The sequence below is a fragment of the Prionailurus bengalensis genome, chromosome B1, assembly GCF_016509475.1.
Source record: "Prionailurus bengalensis isolate Pbe53 chromosome B1, Fcat_Pben_1.1_paternal_pri, whole genome shotgun sequence".
Classification (NCBI taxonomy): domain Eukaryota; kingdom Metazoa; phylum Chordata; class Mammalia; order Carnivora; family Felidae; genus Prionailurus; species Prionailurus bengalensis.
In genome coordinates, this window is record NC_057344.1 from 174,672,596 (window position 1) to 174,693,467 (window position 20,872).

Consider the following 20,872-nt stretch of genomic DNA (forward strand, 5'->3'; position numbering starts at 1 on the left):
CATAAATAAATCAGTTATTTACAGTTTTTAAACATACCACACTAGCTTTTAGAACACTGATTACATTCTTGAATAAAACCTATCACATATGTTCTAAAACTCTGAGCTTCATTCAGATCAGTGGTGGAAACAGGACTTTTCTCTCAACTCATTTTACCATGAAATAAACTCTCTTCACTCTCTTCTTCCTTTTCTTGTATCTTGATCAACAGGCAAATCAGAACTTTGGCCAGTAAAGGCCAAATGGTTAGAAATGGTCTAATCCACTTTCCATTTAACATATTTTCACCTTGTAAAATACCAACAATACTATTTGTTGCTCCTTGGCTTTCTCAGAAGTTATAAACGTGGATAACGTCAATAAATGTTTACAAAACTCAGATTGTATCCCAGCAAAATACCGCAAAAGGAGAGTACATGTTTAACACTTTCTTCCTGCTTTAAAGAGATGAAGGAAATCAATAAAACAAACACACAAGACAAAAAAGAGAGAGTAAAATTGCACACAGAATAAAGCAGCCCAGGCCTGAATTCATAACCAGTGAATGTTAGCCCTTGGCTAACATTTCTCACCCTCCCTGACTCACCCTACCCTCCCAGAGTGTGAAAAAGAAAATCTGATCTTGTCCTAGCACCTCACCAAAAGTCCACGCCAGTGTCCCTAAGGCGGTTTACTCAGGTGTCATAGTGAAGGGAATGAACTGCAGTACCCTCAAAATCACTTCCAGTTCCAAAATTCTACTATTCTATAAAAATAAATTAGAATATAGAATGAAAACCAAAAAATCCCAACATCAAGAACATATGTAAAGTCTGTAGTATTTGTAAATTGCAAAACTAACAAAAATCCCCAAATACCTCAGGCAGGTAAGTAAGTATCCGTGGGGCAGACCCAGCTTGCCAGAAGTTCATGTGAAAAAGAATTAAGGATTTTAGTTGATCATAAGCCCAGGATAATCCAGCAGAATGGCCTGGATACCAAAAGAATGAAAAGGAACAAAAAGCCTACAGCATTAGGAGAAATGTCATCTTTCCATTAAGAGGGGAGTCATAGCCTCACCATCCTCCCGCAGACTGGGCCACACCGAGGTTTCATTTTCGGTTTTAGCAGACTCTAAAAGCAGCAGCAGTAAGAGTCACTAGGTACCTGAAATTCCATGAATGGAGACCAGGGCTTTCGGTGTGGGAAGGGGAAGACGGGAAGCAGGTCACTGCCTTTACAAATCTGTCCCAGGTTAGAGGCATTAGTGCCCTCCCACCATAAAGGGGAAGGGAAAGGGGTGAGACACAAGGCGAGGAAGATCTCTGCTCAGAATATAAAAATCTTTCAGTTAGAGCTATGTGCGATGATATGGATACTGAGCATCCCTGGAGAAGACTTGAACACAGACAGAGGGGGGGCAAGTCCCCAGTGCTCAGAGTCAGACTTTCAATTCCTCGACTCTAGGGCCTTATTTAAAGACAGGCACCTGCTTCCACCTTTGAGGTTGTGCTGAGTAGTCAGTGGTTCCCACCAAGCAGGAGTTTGAAAGCACAGTTCCTTCTCGGGCTCAGCCTCCCTCACGTGTGGGGGTGGGGGCTGACTTCATCTTCATGAGAGGAGATATTTTACAATCAGGAACATTCCTAGAGAGCCAACACTGAAACCAAGGCTGACAAGAGATAAAGGCAGGCTGCTCCAGCCAAGAGCTGCTGCTAGGAATGTATTCAAAGCTCCGTTGTTTTTCCCATGCCAAGGGAATGGCTAATGTGTGTCGAGAAGCTTCAGTGACTTGCTAAAACTTAACTCTGCTCTACTGCAGATTAATTCTACAATCAAGGAACAAGAATTCCACCTACCCAGTGGGAACTGTCGTCTCTGAATCCTGGTATTTTCAAAAGTGAGACTTCATCTTGATTTACAAGAGGAAAAGAATAAAAATAAGCCCTAAAGGAAGGAATGGGGTAATGAAATCTTCTTGATGTAATTAGCTCCTTTAGAAGTATTTAGTGAAATGCACTTCCATTTCTCAGATATCCTGGGGACGACTCCATATGGTCTTCTACTTTTCTCTCTACTCTCTATCTCTCTCCAGGGATCTCAAACCACTGCCCCAAAACCAACAAAGATAATTTCTTAATCTACATTTTAGCTCTGAATTCTTTCCTCAACTTGACTCAAATTTTCAATTACCCCTAAGGATCCCCAGACTTCAGGCACCATGACGTTAAAGCATCCAAACCAAGCTCATGTCTTTGCCCTAAAATAGGCCCCTCTCTTTACTTGTTACCCAAATGCCTTCCAGGTAACCAGTTTGGGGAAGTGTCTTCCACTCTTCTCTCTACTCCCTCTACCTGCCATCAGCCATCAGAGTGTGTGTTCTATCACTATGAGCCCCAAACCCCAAGCGTTGGCCAAAGCCTGTACGCACCCCCAAGGACCTGCCAGGCCACGGCAGGAGCCCCAACGCTCAGCTCTGCCCAGTCTCTCCCAGGATAGATGCCCATCCATCCCCCTCCCCACGGACAGCCCTGATGGCGTCAGCCTACCACTCACAAACCTGCCAGGGCTTCTCTCTAATCTCTACCAAATACCAACACTGTGGCCAGGCCTTTAGAACCCTCCATGGGGAGGCTCTGATCATCTCCTCCTGTGAGTTCACCGAGGATGGGGGGCATGGGGGTTCATGCAACTCCACTCAAACCTATCCTGGGCTTCTGCTCATTTGGATTTCTACCTCATGCCTTGGCTTAATGAAGCTTCTTCCATCTCAATGTTCTCATCCCCTGGATGGGACCCTCAAACCATGTACTCAACGTATTCAATTCTATCAGGAAACAAAGCCTCACAGAGCCGAAACGACTGACATCTGGTCATCAGGCTGGGCAGAACTGGACCACCCCATTCAGGACTCTTTTTCTAGGCCACACCAGGTCCCCATGATCTGTTTTTAACTAGGAGGAAATAAAGTCATTGGTTTGAAATTTCCTTATTAGACTAAAGCCTCTAAGCCCATTAAAAAAATAAACACACACACACACACACACACACACAACCCAAAAACAAAACAACAGAGCACCAGCTAGTGCCCACATTTCTAGTCTCTGAGACTCACAAGCTTTATTCGGTTTGCACTTTCACGTTTAACAGCAGGCACTGTGTGTGAAAATGAAGGCTTTGGTGCCCATTCTGGGGTCTGCATGAAGGGCTTTGAGGGAAGACTTATCCTCCCCCCCACATACAAGGGCCAAGTAGGCTCCCCTGCCTCTATTTATTCAATCAGGATCAAAGCAAAAAATTATTAGATCTAAAAAGCCCCCCAAAATCTGCAGAGAGGTACTCCAGGGCACTGTAGACCTCCTTAACACCCACATCCAAACTACATTACTGGCTTCCAAACTGAAAACTATTTTTTTTTTTTAGAAAGACAACATTCAAGTTAAAAGTGTACCATCAGTCCTGACTATCCCTGCTGATTAAAAACAACAATGAGATTGTCAGGTGGGATTTACTGTGTGTGGAAAATTACTTCCGTGTACCAAAGGCTACTCAGAGGTTTTACATTTCCCTCAGCCCGCTTTATTGCAGGCCTATGGTGTAAGCACCTTCGAACACAGTCTTCACCTCCACAAGGGCACGAATCACATCTTTCTCCCCTTGCATCCGTGTCCAAGTGCCCGGCACAGAGAAGATGCGCAATTAATGTATCATGACCAACAACGAACTTGAAGAAGCTGAATTTCTTGGCCAAGATGTCTGGAAGTAGCACAAGACTACCCAAAATGGTGTGGCGACTTCAAAACAATTAATACAGACCTGTATGCTCTGGTGGTCTAGCACACGGAACTCCCTCCTCGGGGGAAAACAGCCGGAGATCCCAATCTCAGCTAGTTTCAACACTACCGAAATAACGACATCAAACCTTAGTATGATGCTCTCTCGGCTAACAAATCCTGGGTGGTACAGACTCAAAGAGCTGCTTTTACTAAAACTGCAGTGTAATATAAATTCCTAGATAGTTCCTTCACATATCTTCAAATAAGGGCAGAGAATCCCTCACATTCACCTAGAAATTCAGTAATAGGACTATTTCTGGAACTGCAAGAGAGTCACAACCCCTGTACAAGTATTGGCAGTATTTCATACTCATACAATTAATGAATAATCAATGCACAAAGGGCCACAAAGTTATTACTCATAATCAGGCTTTTGGTTTGTGTTTCTAAAGTCAATTTTTACAATGAAACCTCTAATATTTTAACTTTGGAAACTTACACATAAAAGAAAAAAACCTGACACAATAGTGACCTTCACAATAGACCTATGTAAATATCTCTAAGCAAATATTGTCTCACAGATCTTACAGTTTATTTTCACCTAATGACTGATTTCCTCCGGGTCCACCCTGTAGAAAGAACTTCCGCAAAATACCATTCGGCCAATTCTCTGCCTTCGGCAGGCCTACAATTATGAACTCTGCTAAACAAATAAACTTCCTTCCTATTTTTAAAGTTTTCCAAAACTGGAGAATCTACATCTTTAGTTGGCACACTATTTCCTGGACTTACAGCCCAGGCAGTGAAGAAACTCTTCACAGTATTTTGAGAGAGAAAAAGGACCTCAGAAGTAGCCAGTCAGGTGCCCCCCACCTCTATTTTAGGGAAGGAGAAATCAAGGCGAAGTTGTGACCTTCATCAAGGTCACACGGAGGGGACGGGGGGGGGGGGGGGTTTGGTGGCAGAGGCCTGTGTAATTCTCTCTGCCCCATTTTCCCCTTATCTGATCTGTGACCTGACAAAAGCATTTTGCTCCTGTTCCATACTACTAAACCAAGCCTTATGTTTAATTCATGAAGAATGTGATACAACAGAAAGAACCTAAATATCATAGCGAGTACAAGGTGACACAAAGAACTCTGGGCTAAAAAGTCAGAACACCTTAATCTTAGATGGGACTTTGGGAGAGCCACGTCACCTCTGGAGGGCTCAATTTCTCATCTTCAAACAGGGGGGAACAGAACTAAGCAACCACAAATGTCATCTCCACCTCTGACTTCAAATGATGAGGATGGCGATGTTTCACCCCTAGTAAGTGCTTAATCTGAGCCAGGCATTGTTCTAAGTACACGATGTGGGTAAATCCTCCGCAGCCTGGAGGACAGCTACCATCCCCATTTGTGGATGAACACATTCTTCCTTACAGAGAAGGGACTTGTCTGCGGTCACACCTCCACTAGTAAAGGTGGAGAAAGGCTCTATCTGTCCCAGGCCAGTAGCTCCACGGGACCTCTCTTCCTTATCAGAGGCAGACAATCTAAGATGATTGGCCCAACCTGCAGTAATACAGACATAGAGTCCAAATTGAGAACAATTACAGCAATCATTCAACACAATGTTCTCATTTTACAGATGAAGGACTGAAGTATAACTTGAAGTATAAGTCAGGAAATTTAATGGAAATGTACGCCCAACCCTCTTCCTAGGTAAGCTTATCCTAAAAACTGCTTCAACAGTTTACATCACTTACATCATCTCATTTGATGCCCAAACATGACCACCTGATGGCAAAGGGCAGTGATCACCACTCCCATGGCATCTAGCCACAGTTAAACAGCAAACTCGGGGCAAACCGAGACCTCCAACTCCAGCCTTTAACTTCCAGTCTTGTGTATATTCTAAGCTTGAAAAAAATGTCCACTGTGATAAGATTCTCTGGACAGCCTATTCAAAACAGTCTCTAAACACAAAGAGAACTTCCCAGAGAGGCTGAAAACATGCTTCCGTGGTGCTTTGAGGAGAATATCAGATAATAAGTGAAAATACTCTAAAGCCCACCACTTGACAAGAAAATTAAAAATCAAGCTATGGTCACCTCAAAGCTGACCTCTTTCGGTCTGTCATTTAATTGCCCCTAGCCTCCCTGCCAATCTTGACCCATGTTCAATCTTTCTGCCAGTGATTTTCCTCTTATTTCCTGTTGTCTTCCCTCTCTAACCAAGAACATCATGAAATTCAGGCCTTTAAAAAATTTGTTCTGCATCTCATGTAACTTCAATCTTATACACCTATTTTTATTTACTTTTTTTATTAAGTTTATTTTTTTTAGAGAGACAGAGACAACATGAGTGGGGGAGAGGCAGAGACAAGGGAGAAGAGAGAGAATCCCAAGCAGGCTTGACACCCATCAGCACAGAGCTAGAAGCGGGGCTCAAACTCATGAAACCGTGAGATCATGACCTGAGCCTAAACCGAGAGTCAGACCCTTAACCGACGGAGCCACCCAGGTGCCCCTTATACACTTATTTTTAAAAGCAACTTAGTTGTACATTTTATGCCTCTCATCTAAGGAGGAAGAAAAATTCAAATCCTTGGTGTGACAAAATATTTTAAGTTCTGACCAACTCTGTTCCATATCTTGAACATGTGCTGTAATCCCTTTATTACAGAGATCTCACAGGTATAACAGATAAAATGTGAATTTACAGCCAAACAATTCAAGCATTAATCTGAACAGCTCTGACAAATTACCTAACCTCTCTGAACTTCAGTTTCTTCATACTATTTCCCCAAAGTAAAAGGAGGAGGAAATAACACCCCTACTCCACGATGATTTAGAAGGGGACTACTCCCAACACAACAGCTGGCACATATTAAGTGCTCAAAAACGCAATCATCTCTTCCTTTCTACGGCTGCATTAACACTAATGTAGTCTTCTCCCCTGTTAATTCCGCTTTGCAAATGATGTTTCTCTGAACAAAGTCAATCTCCCGTATTAGAGAAGAGACCTATTATACACACCTACACTCTCTCCCACAGGACGCCCTCCAGGAAACAGAGCACTAAGTGAATCAGCAGGTCACTGGAGCCCAGCACCAGGGAGCTGTGTCGCCACACTGGACTTGGGCAACTTCCACTCTCTTCAAATCCTCAGGCCCTGGGTTCTTCCTACCCGCAGTTCACACAACTGGGCCAGCCTCCCAGGCCGTGGAGGATTTAGAACACCCTTCACAAGTCAGAGGATCTCCACCCACTCCAGCAGACTGCTCACCTTCACACTTCCTTTGTCCATTCCTCTGCGGGTACTGGGACCTACTGTGAAATACACATCTAAAGACTCGGTGATTAAATAAGGTATTCTAAAATACAATATATTGACAGACATACATACTTTTGATTTTAGCAAAATACCTTAAGGACAAAAGTGCGAACAAATCGGCAGGGCAACATCAACAAGGTGTGCAAAGTCCAGGATCTTGGGTTTAAGTTCTGCCACAATGAGCTATGTGATCTTGTTCAAACTAAGTTACTTCCTGGCTCTGGGTCTCGGCTTCCTCATGGAGAAAAGGGAAGACGGAATAATATTCTGGTTGCAACAGAATGACCACCTCACCAGCCTCCATTACTGACAGGGGTGTGTAAGCCCTAGGGCATGCCAGGGTGAAGGAAGAGGGCTGCTCTTATTTCAGAACCTCCTGTATCTGGGCATTTGTTTAAAGTGACTGCCTTCCCCAAGGTTAAAAATCATTGGTTTCAAAAACAGGCAACAGAGCTGGAAAGCAACCCTGAATGATTCCAAGACATGCTGGAAAACTACCACAAGCACATCCTAGCAATTCTTTTTCATAATCCCCCACACATCAATGACCTACGCCTCAATCATCTTTCCTTAAAGACTTACTTCAGACCTCATATCCTCTAAAACATCTCCCCGAATCCCCAGCCGAGTGACTCCCTGTGCACACATCTGTACTGTTACATTAAATTACCTTCACAGGTGGACCTCTCTCTGCTAGGCTGCAGGCCGCTCTAAGGCTGGGCCTGTCTCTGGGTCCACGTGCCTAAGCCACTCTTGCACAAAAACCACTGACAAACTGCAAACTCGACCATGTTTCAAAGAGTTTATACTTGCAGATGATCTTCACAATTTCCTATGCAATTTTGACATTGTTCAGTTTTAGAACAGGATCTTTAAAAAGATTAATCCAGACTACATTATTATTTTATAGGCGAGAAAGGCTCCAAATTAACTCAGCTAAGCTCAACCAAAGTAAATGAACAAGGCCTAGAAGTCTAATCATTATAACACACGACCAACATAAAAATAATTTGCAAACGAAGTACCAAAGTACATAAAAACTAAGGAAATCCGGGTGCCGGGGTGACTCAGTCAGTGGAGCATCCGACTCTTGATTTCAGCTCAGGTCATGATCTCACAGTTTGGGAGATTAAGCCCCCTGAGTCGGGACACCATCCATACTGTCAGCAAGGACTAGGTCTCTCTCTCCCTCTCTCTCTGTCCCTCCCCCATTCACACACTCTGCCTCTCTCAAAATAAATAAACGTTAAAAAGAAAAAAAACCTAAGGAAATTCTTTTCCATCATGTCTTTCTTTTAAGTCTAAAAAAATGTCAGTGGCTGATTCATTCTACTGACAGCAAAGTCAGAAGCAATAGAAATAATGGGAAAATTAAAGCTACTTAAGTATACATACACAAATATAACCATTTAAATTTTTGTCTTTCTATAACCTTTGTACGTGTACCTGAATACCACCATATATTATGAAGTAAAATTCAAAAGGAAAATTTTTTATTTCTACTGCCTAAAAGTTAACAATCAAAAGGAAGGGGGGCCTCTACATTATGCCATCAGGGGAATGCAAATTAAAGCAACCAAGATACCATTACACACCTGTTAGAATGGCCACAATCTGGAACAATAACAACACCAAATGTTAAACGAAGATACGGAGCAACAAGAACTGCCATTCACTGCTGGTGGGAAGGCAAAAATGGTACCCCCGTCTGGAAGACAGGTTGGCAGCGTTTTACAAAACTAAACATATGCTTACCATATAATCCAGCAATCACCCTCCTCGTGATGTTTACCGAAGGGAGCTGAAAACTTACGGCTGTCTGTACATAAACCTGCACAAAAATGTTTACAGCTTTATTCACAACTGCCAAAACTTGGAAGCAGCTAAGACGTACTCTGGACAATGGAATACTGTTCAGAGCTAAAAAGAAATAAGCAATCTAGCCGTGAAAAGATACAGAAGAAACTTAAATGTACGTTACTACATGTGTGAAAGAAGCCAATGTGAAATGGATGCATTTCATGATTCCAATTATAGGACATTCTGGAATGGGCAAAACTATAAAGATCTGTGATTGACAGGGATTGGGGAGAGAGGACAAGATGTGTTAAAAGTCAGATCACAGTGGTTTTTTAGGGCAGTGAAGTTATTCTGTATGATAGTAAAAACACATACCATTATACATTTGTCCAGACACACAGAATGTCCAACACCAAGAATAAACTATAGCATAATCTTGGACTTTAGGAGATAATGTGTCAATGCAGGTGCATCAGCTCTAACAAGTGGTTGGGGATACTGATAATAGGAAAGGCTATGCATGTGTGGGATCAGAGTATATGGGAACTCTCTGTACCTTCTGCTCAATTTTGCTGTGAACCTAAAAATTGCTTTTAAATATGGAAGTCCAGGAGCACCAAGGTGGTTCAGTCAGTTGAGTGTCTGACTCTTTGATTTGGGCTCAGGTCATGATCCCAGGGTTGTGGGATGGAGCCTTGTGTGGGGCTCTGTGCTGAGTGTGGAGCCTGCTTAGGATTCTCTCCCCGCCACCACTCTGCCCCCTATATACTCTCTAAAAAAATAATAATAAGTCTATTTAAAAAAAGAAGGGGCGCCTGGGTAGCTCAGTCAGTTGAGCGTCTGACTTTGACTCAGGTCATGATCTCACGGTTTGTGAGTTCGAGCCCCACAACCAGCTCGCTGCTATCAGCACAGAGCCTAGAGCCTGCTTCGGATTCTGTGTCTCCCTCTCTCTGCCCCTCCCCTGCTCATGCTCTGTCTCTCTCTCTCTCAAAAAATAAACATTAAAAAAAAAATTTTTTTTTAAGAGAAAAGATAGGAGGGCAATGGAGTCAATTTTTCAACGATAATCTGATTCCTAGTCTATTATAATATCCTAATGGTCTTTGAGGCAAAGTTCAATACACTGAAAAAGATGAAAGGCCAAAGTATTTTTTAAATCTGATAAAATGAATAGTTAACACATAAAATGTTGAAATTTTTAAAAGGTACAAGAGTACGCAGTGCAAATTTTTCCTTCCACTCCTATTTGCCACTTTATTTCAAGGTTAATTCTTTTTGTTGTTTTATTTCATGGGATTCTATTTCCACTACTATCCTCCCAGATACAAGTGACTAATCTGAAATCCTGGCATTTATTCCAACAACTGTAAGCAACTCCTGTGTCTAACGGTAGGTATAACAGACAACTTGGCTACAAAGTATGGTCCCCAGGCCAGCAGCATCAGCATTACCGGGGAGCCTGTGAGAAATGCAGAATCCTGGGTTCCATCTAGACCCACTAGAGCAGAACTATATTTTAACAAGATGCCCAAGTGATTGGTATGCACTGGTATGGAAGGCAACACCACGCCTGTTTTCATAGAGTCTACAGGCTAGTGAAGGAGACAAAATAACCACAACACAAGGCATCATACAGACTGGACTATGTGGCTACAAGAGTTTGGGGAAAGATCAGCTTTGGTCCCTAGGGGGTCCCCACTGCCATCAGGATAAAATGCCAGCCCTGGGTCTGTATGCCATGTGCCCTCTGGCCACTGCCCACCTGTCCAGTTTCATCCTCTACTGATCCCTACAACACATTCTGCAGCCAGCCTGACCATCCTGGGGCTGAGGTTCCTCCACTGTGGCTCCAGGGCTCCGTGCCTGCTGCTCCAGCCATTTGGCAGGGCGTGCGCCCCCCCCCCCCCCCCCCCCCGCCCCGGAACTCCTCCACCTGCTTCAGGCCGGAGCAGCAGCCACTCCCTACAGCCGCCCCCCCCACCCAGCCCCGCACCCCCATAGCTAGTGGTCTATCCTCCTCTACCAAGAGGAGCTACCACAAGGCAGAGGAAATGCCTTAGGGGCTATTTTTTTCTATATATTCACCTCCCCTTTGATATATTCATCCAAGGAATGAATGAACAATCACAGATGTTTCAGGGAGGTAGTGAAAGATGCGAAGGGTTTAGAGAGTCAGAAATGGAAGACCAAGGCAGAGACATACACTGGTTAAGATCAGTTTAGCGAATTTGTTTAGCGGGGGGGAAAACCCTGTTTTTTGTCATTATGAGATCCACTCTGGGCTCACTATTCTGCTGTGGATGAGGCGGGATTCTATTCCTGCTTTTCTCCATTCCCTTTTAATAAAACCAACCTGTGCCCAAGCTACTGTCACTGTGAACAACCAGAGCTCCCAAAGAGGGGCTCCTGCCCCCAGCAGACAAACGAGCCCCACAGGAGCCCGGCCAAAGCCTTGGTCGGGGCGACGACACCAGCTTCACTTAGCAGAGGCAGCAAATGTTTCAAATTCAAGGAATGGTATGACTCTGACAAGGAGGTCTTCCCTCTTTATTAAACTCAAACATCCACTAATTAAACGTAACAGAAGTCTACCGAAGGAAAAACATTTTCTAGTTTTAAAGAATCCATCACATTAACCTAGGACAAGCCAACACCGACCCGACTGTACCCAAGAAAGCAGACCTGCCCCCTCACAGCCAGTGGCTTCCTTACAGGAAGGCCACCCTGTGCCAGTGAACAGGCAAGCCCGACTGGTCAGAGGCACCCAAGGTGGGCTGGGCTGGCCGGGCTGCAGGAAACCACAAAGGTAAACAAGCAAGGCCCGCATCGGGACACAAGTGGGCCTCAAAGCCCTGGTAAGCCGCAGCTAACCAAGGACAAGCTGCATTCCACACAGAAGCAAGGAGTTTCTCATCATTTGCTCCAAGATCAGACGAACAAGCTCATTTCAGAAGATAAAGAACAATTAGGTATCCACAGGCGTCCTTTCCCTACTACAGAAGCTACCACTATGGCCGCCCTCTGCTTCCGCCTGAAGCGTACCTTAGCCTATGTCACCCCTCTGGTTAACGCCCCCTAAATGCCTCCCACTGAGCTTAACCGCAGATGCAAACCCCATTCTGTGCTTACAGAGCCCTAAAGGGCCCGGGCCTGGTTACCGCTCTCCCACTGGGCCCCAGCTCACTGTATTCCAGTCACTCCTGCCTTCTTCCCACTGCTTTAACGAGCCCACCTGGGCCACCCCCAGGCTTGGTACCTGCTGTCCCCTCTGCCTGGAATGTGCTCAGCACCCTCACTCCCCAGATGAACTGCTACCTCCTTGCCACCCCAGCCCCTAGTCACTCTCTACCAGACCACGTTGCTTACTTTTCTCCCCAGCACTTAGCACCATCTGGAATGGCCTTGTTTACCTATGTGCTTGCTGCTCTGCAGTCTCTCCCACCTCTTATTCGAGCTCCATGAAAACGGGAGACAGGTCTGCCTCAGTCATTGCTAAACCCTCAACTCCTCAAACAGTACCTGGCACATACTACGTGTTCAATAAAGATCTGTGTTGAACACATTTGTTAAATGACTTGCTGAATGAATAATAGGTACACCCCTAGGTTTTCAGCAAGGCCAAAATATGAAAAACCTGGTTTCACATAAAATATTAATTAGTGACTATTTTACAGAAGGATTCCTTACCTAATGTAGTTTTAAATATCTGGCTTACAGAGTTTCAGCGTGCACGTTTTTGTTTTTTTGGTTTTTTTTGAGATTTTATTTTAAAGTAAGCTCTATACCCAACGTGGAGCTCGAACTCACAACCCTAAGATCAGTAGTCACATGCTCTACCCGCTGAGCCAGCCAGGCAACCCCAGTGTGCACACTTTTTAAAGGATAAACTTATGGTCACCTGGGTGGCTCAGTCAGTTAAATGTCTGACACTTCGTTTCGGCTCAGGTCATGATCTCATCGTTCATGAGTTCCAGCCCCGTGCTGTGCTCTGCGCTGACAGTGCAGAGCCTGCTTGAGATTCTCTCTCTCCTCCTCTCTCTCTCTGTATATGCTCGCTCTCTCTCTCTCTCTCTCTCTCTCTCAGCATCAATAAACTTTAAAAAAAAAAAAAGATTAAAAATAAAAAGGATAAACCTATTGTGCAAACTGAACTCACTCCTCCAGGGTATGAACAGTACCTGTACACAGAAGGTACCCAATAAACATCCCCTGCATAATGAGCACTGGGAAATAACACAAGGCATGAACTATATGAAACTGCATATATGAATTCGAGAACACAGCAAATCCGGATATATTTAGGTCCCATTTTCCATGTTATCTGACAGAGTAACACATACATTTAAAACCCACTACTTGGAGACACTAGCAATAATCTTAGCCATTACCTTTACAGGCAGGTGCAAATTCAGATAAATTCAGAAAATTACCCGACAGTTCTGCAGTTTTCGCTAGCTGCTACATGGGAGACACAGAAGCAGTGAGCAGAAACACTCAAAACTGCCAGGTTGTTGAGGACATGTGTGGGTTTAGTATAAACATCACGATTCTTGAGAAATTAGGTTTTCTTTGTAATCTACATAAAAACTCTTGTGCCCCAATGAAAGACTAATCAAGAAACCACACCTCTATAAAACCTGCCCCACTGGTAATACCATGCACACCTGCACCCCTGCTCCATGTCATGTCCAATTTAACAGAAAGTACGTCTTAATTTTTCCTTCCTTAACATAAAATTCTTCCCTGTTTGGGCTGTATTCCTATACCATGAAACTGCTCACTCCACATATTCAATATTCATACAATATTAATGCAGCACCCAAGAAAAACAAACTCCCGTTCAGGTATCCACCTGCATCAAGTGATGTCTGCTCCCCTTCTCTTTCCCTACCAGGTATTGAGCCACAGTCTGCAAAGGTCGAGACAGAAAAGTAATTAGATGTGCAAGTGTTTGTGTGAAGTGTGTGTTCATAGTCAGCCCTGTATTCTTGAAGAGTCATTCTAAAATCAAATATAAATGTACTCTGGGATTATACACATTGTCTTATTTGCAGCTCTTGTTTCTGCTGTTAAAACATTCCCTGGTTTATAATGCCAACTGTGTTAATGCCTTATCTCTTAACAGTAAACCAAAGAGGTTCCAAAGAAACTCACTCTTACAATCTATAACCCCAAGAAATGATTTCAGATAGTTTCACATTCTAAAAACTCACAACATATCGTCTATAAGAATCAATTTCAGGATGCAACTTATGAGAGTACACCATGTAGAAGACATGAAACATAAAATAGCTACACTTTCTGCTGACAACTGATAAATTTGCTCCAGAAACATTTCACAGTTTTGCTGTTGTTCTGTAGTTTAAATAACTCTGGAATAACACGATTCAGAATTTACAGGAAGTTACAATATACAGTTCATTTACATCACCTTTTCAAAAGTACTGCCAGTTGGAGAAAGCTGACAATCCTTGTAAAAGTCCTTAATGTTTTAAGTAAAGCTTTAGTCTGGTGTTTTCACTATCATCTCATAGGTCAACGTGAACAAAAGTCCACCTCACTCCTATAGTGAAAAGCATCTTTATTAAATGTTTTGGAAAAGTAAACAAAACTATAAAACAGTACCAGGAATAAGTTTGTTGACAGGTTTTTCTTTTTGGTTTTTGTTGTTGTTGTCGTTGTTGTTTTAGATTTACTTCTTACCAATTTTGGAGTAAAAAAATATAGAGTAAGTTTTTGTTTTGTTTTTTGTTTTTTTGGTTTGTCTCCCTTTGGCCTTGTGGTACAAAGTCAAACAGTATAAAAGGTGGACTCGAATCCTCAACCTAAAATAAAATATAATCAGACAACACACCCTGAATTACTTTTTAAACTACGTAACATTTTTTTAAATTTAGCATTACTTATAAAAGCCAATAAGGTATCACTTCAAACCAAAAAATCTGGACTTTATCATTCTTTTATTCAGCACAAAACTACAAGGGCTCAAAACTTTGTTGAAAGTCATTTCATTTTATCACAGCTGTGTTTCAGGAAGTGAAAATTCTGGTGAGAATGAGAAGATAGGATACAGTGCCTAATAACTAATCTGGTTTCTGTGTCTCCATTTTATTACCACTTAAACGACAGGCAAAGCCTTATGTGGCTCACAAACAGGTATTTATTTATAAAACCAGCACTCTAAAAGCACTACATAACTAGAAGATATAACAACCACCTAATTATTATTTGTAAAGGGTCACATAATGGCTAACAGATTCTCTCAATAAGAGTTTATTACTCAACCTGTCAAACTCCCAAGAGTGAGCCCTGCTAAGGGCTAAGAGGAATCCCTGGAGTGTGAGAAAGGTGCCCAGTTGTCCTGCCGGCCTTTTAGAAGATGAGAGGGATCCATCACTCAAAAACACCTAAACGGCTGGTACTCCGCCAGGGTATTAAAATAATTCTATGTTCGCAAACTGGTGGGAACTCTAGAAATCTACTCCCATCCCTTCGTTTTAGCGATAGTGAAATTGGCAGGGGTTTGCAACGCTCAGTTATTCTGAAGGCGCTAATGTTCTGAAAATAAAACTTTATGGAAATAGAAGGTAAACATTTTGCATTCAAAACTCAGGCCACCGAACCCTCTGAAATCAGGGAGTTTAAAACAAAGGACGGACACCCTCCGTGTGCACCAAGTCCAGCTTTTCGGCATCCTCGGCGCCCTAACCCAGGCAAACAAGCACAAGTCGGTGGCAAGGAGGATGCCACCCAAGCTCCCGCCGCGGGGGAAACACCCGGCGGAGAATCCGCGGCGCGTGGTGGGCTGCGGGGGAAGAGAGGCAGCCGGCCGCCAGGTGCGGACACCTGGGTCCGGCGCCGAGCCTCGCTCTCCCCACCCGTCAAATGGGCGTGACGCCACCTAGCCCGTTAGGCCAACTAATGAATGAGAACCGCCGGGGAAACGACCCCAGCCGCGCCCGCCACTCTCCGGTCGCTGTCCCCAGTCAGCGGGGCGTCCCCCGCCGCCCGCGGTCTCGGCACGGCCAGACCCCCCCCCCCAACCCCCTGCCGCAGGCGCTCCTCCCGCGCTCCGGACCCCCCGCGGCTCGACGGTTACAAACGTCCCCAGAACCGCGCCCGCCGGGACGCCGGCTCCCAGAGCCGTCCGCTACGGTAACGGGCGCCGGCCCGACGCTGCCCCGACGCCGCCTACCTTGGCCACCCAGCTGAACAATGGTGACATCGCGGGCCGGGAGGCGGCTCCTCGCCCGTCGCTCCCGCTCACTCCCGCCGCCGGCCCGTGGGACGGCGGACAGCCGGGGGCGGGCTCAGGGCGCGGCGGGGCGCGGGCATGGCTCCGGCGGCGGCGGCGGCGGCGGCGGCGGCGGGCTCCTCCCCGCTCGTCACTGCTCCGAGAGGTCGCGCCCGCAGGGCTGCCCGGGCGGCCGAGAAAGGGAAGTGGGTGGGGAGAGCGCGGGGAAGGGGAGGGGACGAAGGGGGAGGGGACGGAGCGCGGCCGACCCCGCCCACCCCCACGCTGGGCTCGCGGCGGGAAGTTGGGACGCACGGGGGTCGCGCACCTCCCGGCTGTCCCCGGTTGCGCAGCTCCGGGAGGAGGAAACCCACACGCCTCGGACGTCCTTTTCGCACAACCTTCGGAGAACCGGGAAGTCCTCTCGCTCAGGTTGGATACAAGTCCCAGAGTTGAGAAAGCCCGCCCAACTTAACCGGGGTTGCCCCCACCCCCACAGCGTTTCTTTCTAAGCGCTCGAGATGGCGGGTAACAAAAGGACTAGTGTTTCCCTAGCCCCTAATACCTTTATATAATCAAAGGTGGTTTTCTTGGAGTCAGGAAACTAAGCTATTGAGACTCGGGGTGGGGGTAGGAAACGAAGCTCCTGCCAGCCGCCAGGTTTCAGCCACGTGAGAAATGGTGACTTCACCGGTTTTCTTCTCTCCCAAGGCAAGACGATAAGACAGTGTAGTCAGTTTATAGCTACAAAGGTTAAAGCTGAGTTTCTAACTCAAGACACCCCAGAGTTCCACATTGGAAGAAAAAAAGAAAAAGTGCAAAGGTCTAGTAGCCAGCGTGTAAATGTAAGTCATGTTGAGCCACTCACTGTGTGAATCAGGCCAAATAGCAACCCCAGACCGAGAACTGTGTTCTCTTTCCTTTTGTCATATTGTGCATTATTTTCATGATAGGCCAATAGAACATTTTATTCAAACGGTTTGGACGGTCTCCAAACGTCTGGCATCTGAGTCAGGTGGGTATATTATCCATTGCTGTGTAACAAATTATCCCAAAACTGAGAAGCTTAAAACACCGGTTTCTGGGGGTCCGAAATCCAGAGCATCTTAGCTGGGTGCTCTGGCTCAGGTCTCTCTTGTTGAGTTCAAGCCTTAGCTGGGGCCGAGGCCATCCCAAAACTGGAGTGGGACTGAAGGATCCCCTTCCAAGCTCACTCCCATAGTTTGTTCCATACAGGCTGTTGCACTCAGGCCTTCGGTTTCTTTTCTTTTCTTTCTTTCTTTCTTTCTTTCTTCTTTCTTTCTTTCTTTCTTTCTTTCTTTCTTTCTTTCTTTCTTTCTTTCTTTTAATGTTTATTTATTTTGAGAGAGAGAGAGACAGAGAGAGACAGTGTTAGCAGAGGTGGGGCAGGGAGAGAGGGAGACACAGCATCTGAAGCAGGCTCCAGGCTCTGAGCTGTCAGCACAGAGCCTGACATGGGGCTTGAACTGGTGAACCGGCTTATGATCTGAGCCAAAGTCAGACACTCAACTGACTGAGCCACCCAGGTGCCCCAAGGGCTTGGGTTTCTTGCTGCATCATGTGGTCCTCCCCATAGGGCTGCTCATAAAATGTCAGTTCGCATCCCCCCAAGTACAAATGATCTGAGAAACAGCATGTGTCCAAGAAGGAAATCAGTTGTTTTAGAAACTGATCTCGGAAGTGACAGCCCAAAACTTCCGCTGTATTTTCTTCATTAAATGTAAGGAAATTAGTCCACACACAAGACAAGGGGTATTACACACGGGTATGACTACCAAGAAGAGAGGATCATGGGGGTGAGGGACATGTCATCCTCTTGTTTCTCCTTCCAGATAGAGTGCATGGGGAAAGCCAAGAGTGACAGCATTCTAACAGAGCCTACCTGGGTAAAAAAGGTCCTAAGAGCATCTTAAGGAAGTGCTGTTCCTTCATTCTTTTAAACAGTGATTATTATTCCCTAAGAAATTAGGAGCTAGGGCACCTGGCTGGCTCAGCTGGAAGAGCATGCAACTCTTGATCTTGGGGTTGTGAGTTTGAGCCCCACATTGTGGGTAGAGTTTACTTAAAAAAAAGAAAAAAAATCAGGGTACCTGGCTGGCTCAGTTGGAAGAGCATGCTGCTCTTAATCTCAGGGTCATGAGTTCAAGCCCCACATTGGGTGTAGAGATTACTAAAAAAAGAAAAAAATGAAAAAAATGAAAAGCTAGAAAAAGGGAGTGCATTGGCAGCCATTTAACCAAATCCTTCCCTGTTATCAAATCACTTCCTCCAAATAGAAGAGATTGAGTCTGACAAGTCCATTACACCAAGAGCCCTTCTGTCCTCCACAACCTTGCTACTCAAAGAACCAGCAGCCTAGACACCATCTGGCAAGTTGTTAGAAATGCAGAATCTCAGGCTCTGCCCTAATCCAGACCTACGGAGTCAGAACTTTGATTTTACCTTGATTCCATATGTCTAGTGTGCACGTTCAAGTTTGGGATGCACTAGTATGTGAGAGTCATTGACGTGAGGCTTAAAATGGGTTTCTGGCCAACAGCCCCTAGAGAGAACAGCTAAAATTGTCTGGTGTCCTAGGAATGGTATGCACTAGCTCAGGTAGAGAGAGACCTGGAAGATTCCTAGGCAGCAACACAGTTTGATGGGACTGGATGGGCAGCTGAGGACCAGGTGGGACAAGCTGGGCCCATGACAGTCATCACCATACTCTATCACTCCAATCTCCAGACTGAGCTCTATAAAAATACCCCAGAATTTAGAAGCAACTCTAGGGTTGAAAGGACGAAAGGAACCTGTAATTGATGAAAGAAACCTGAGTTTCTTCTGACCAAGATAAATTTTCTGCAAATTGGGCAGGAGATCTAAAAGAAATTAGATTAAATTTAGGAGATAAAATCATACACTTCTTGCAAAAAAAGAAAAAGTCAGACCAAATCCTGGATGTAACACTTACAACGGGAAAGTGTGCTGGCAGGTGAAAAAAGGGACACCAAGTCTTCATTGTTTCAACCTGGATCCAATTCTCCAAATATGCACTTCTGGGTGGAGGCTTCTCAGAACCTGGTTTGGACTTGCCTAAAGCTTATATATCCTTTAGAGGATATCCTTTAGGGACACAGAGGTCTCCCTCTGCCCCAGATCTCTGCCTGATCCTGGACTGGGCAAAATCACTCATTTCATGGGAATATGGGAACATAAGGGCCTTTCCATTGAATAGACTTGATAGACCGTAAAATGCAGAGCTCTGCATATAGTTTAAGAAATAGAGGAGAAAGGTCTTATTTTAATTCACTGCCAGCATGGAGCTTGCCAGTCACACTGCAAGAAAAAATTCTATTATAATTTGGAATTTCACAAAAGGGAAACCATTAACATCAGACAAGCTACTGGTTCCACATTCAAATAAAACAATTTTCATTAAAACACCACCATCTGAAAAAAAAGTATCCTTCCCCCAAGAAACTGTATATTCCCACAGGGAAGGACTACAGATAGCCCAGGCACTGGTTTTTTGTTGTTGTTGTTTTTTTAATGTTTATTTTTGAGAGAGCAGGGGAGGGGCAGCAAGAGGAGGACAGAGGACCCAAAGCCGGATCTGTGCTGACAGCAGAGAGGGCAATGCTGGGCTTGAACTCACAAACCATGAGATCATGACCTGAGCTCAGAAGCTTAACCGACTAAACCCCCAAGGTGCTCCCAGGCATTGGTTATTTTTAACAGCTCCCTGGTGATTGTCTCTCTGTCAGAATTGAGAACCCCTATGACAGACAAATCATTACTCAAAGGTGCTGATGATTCCCAGCCCTATCTATCACAGTTACCTGTGGTGCCCGGGGGGTGGGGAAGAAGGGCAGATAAATTGGGGGTAGGGTCAGATCCTCAGAGATGTCAAAGGGCAGGGAGGTCACATAAATGTGTGAAGAAAGCCAGGTGTGAGACAATTAGGACTGAATGAGCTGTGGCATCTTGGAGAAGGGACACCCAATTATTAACAACTCCACCCAGCCAAGCAAAAATGGGTCACCCAAATGAATTCAGCCAGAGGTCAATACTGGTGTTGACCTTTAGCTTTGCTGAAAGCTTGGAAGAACATGTGTGTCCCACATCGGATGTAGAGATTACTTGCATGAATGAATTGAATAAATAACAATTTTAAAAAACATATATCCAAATAGGACTTCTGAGATCTAAACAAATGATTTCTAGAAAATCCAAGACTGCTTTTTTTTCTTTAATGTTTATTTTATATATTTTGAGAGACAGTGCAGGCAGGGGAAGGGCAGAGAGAGAATCCCAAGCAGGTTCTGTGCTTTTAGCACAGAGCCCCACTTAGGGCTTGATCCCACAAACCCCCAGATCATGACCTGAGCCAAGATGACAAGTTGAACACTTAACTGCCTGAGCCATCCAGCACCCCTATTTTTTTTTCAAGACTGCTGTCTAAGTAACTTTTTTTTTTAATATTTATTTTTGAAGGAGAGAGACAGAGTGAATACAAGCGGGGGAAGCGCTGGGGGGGGGGGGGGGGGGGTAGACAGAGGATCTGAAGCAGGCTCCACGCTGACAGCAGCGAGCTAGGAGCCCAACATGGGGGCTCAAACTCAAAAACTGCGAGATCATGACCTGAGCAGAGGTCAGACGTTCAACCACCTGAGTCACCCAGGTGCCCCTCTAAGTAACTTTAAAAGGATGATTTAATCTCAGTGTTCCTGAGACATTACAGGAGGACTTGAAAAGA

The 20,872-nt window shown here is 44.8% G+C and overlaps 1 protein-coding gene and 1 long non-coding RNA gene across 2 annotated transcripts in view; both read right to left on the minus strand.

The window, feature by feature from the left end:
* TBC1D1 (TBC1 domain family member 1) overlaps positions 1-20,872 on the minus strand; it is a 224,312-nt gene that overhangs the window by 135,037 nt on the left and 68,403 nt on the right.
* On the minus strand, positions 3,388-17,372 carry LOC122478956. Its single transcript, XR_006296198.1, has 2 exons — positions 16,075-17,372; positions 3,388-14,704 (listed from the first exon to the last, which is right to left on the minus strand). It is a non-coding gene; the product is annotated as an uncharacterized LOC122478956 (long non-coding RNA).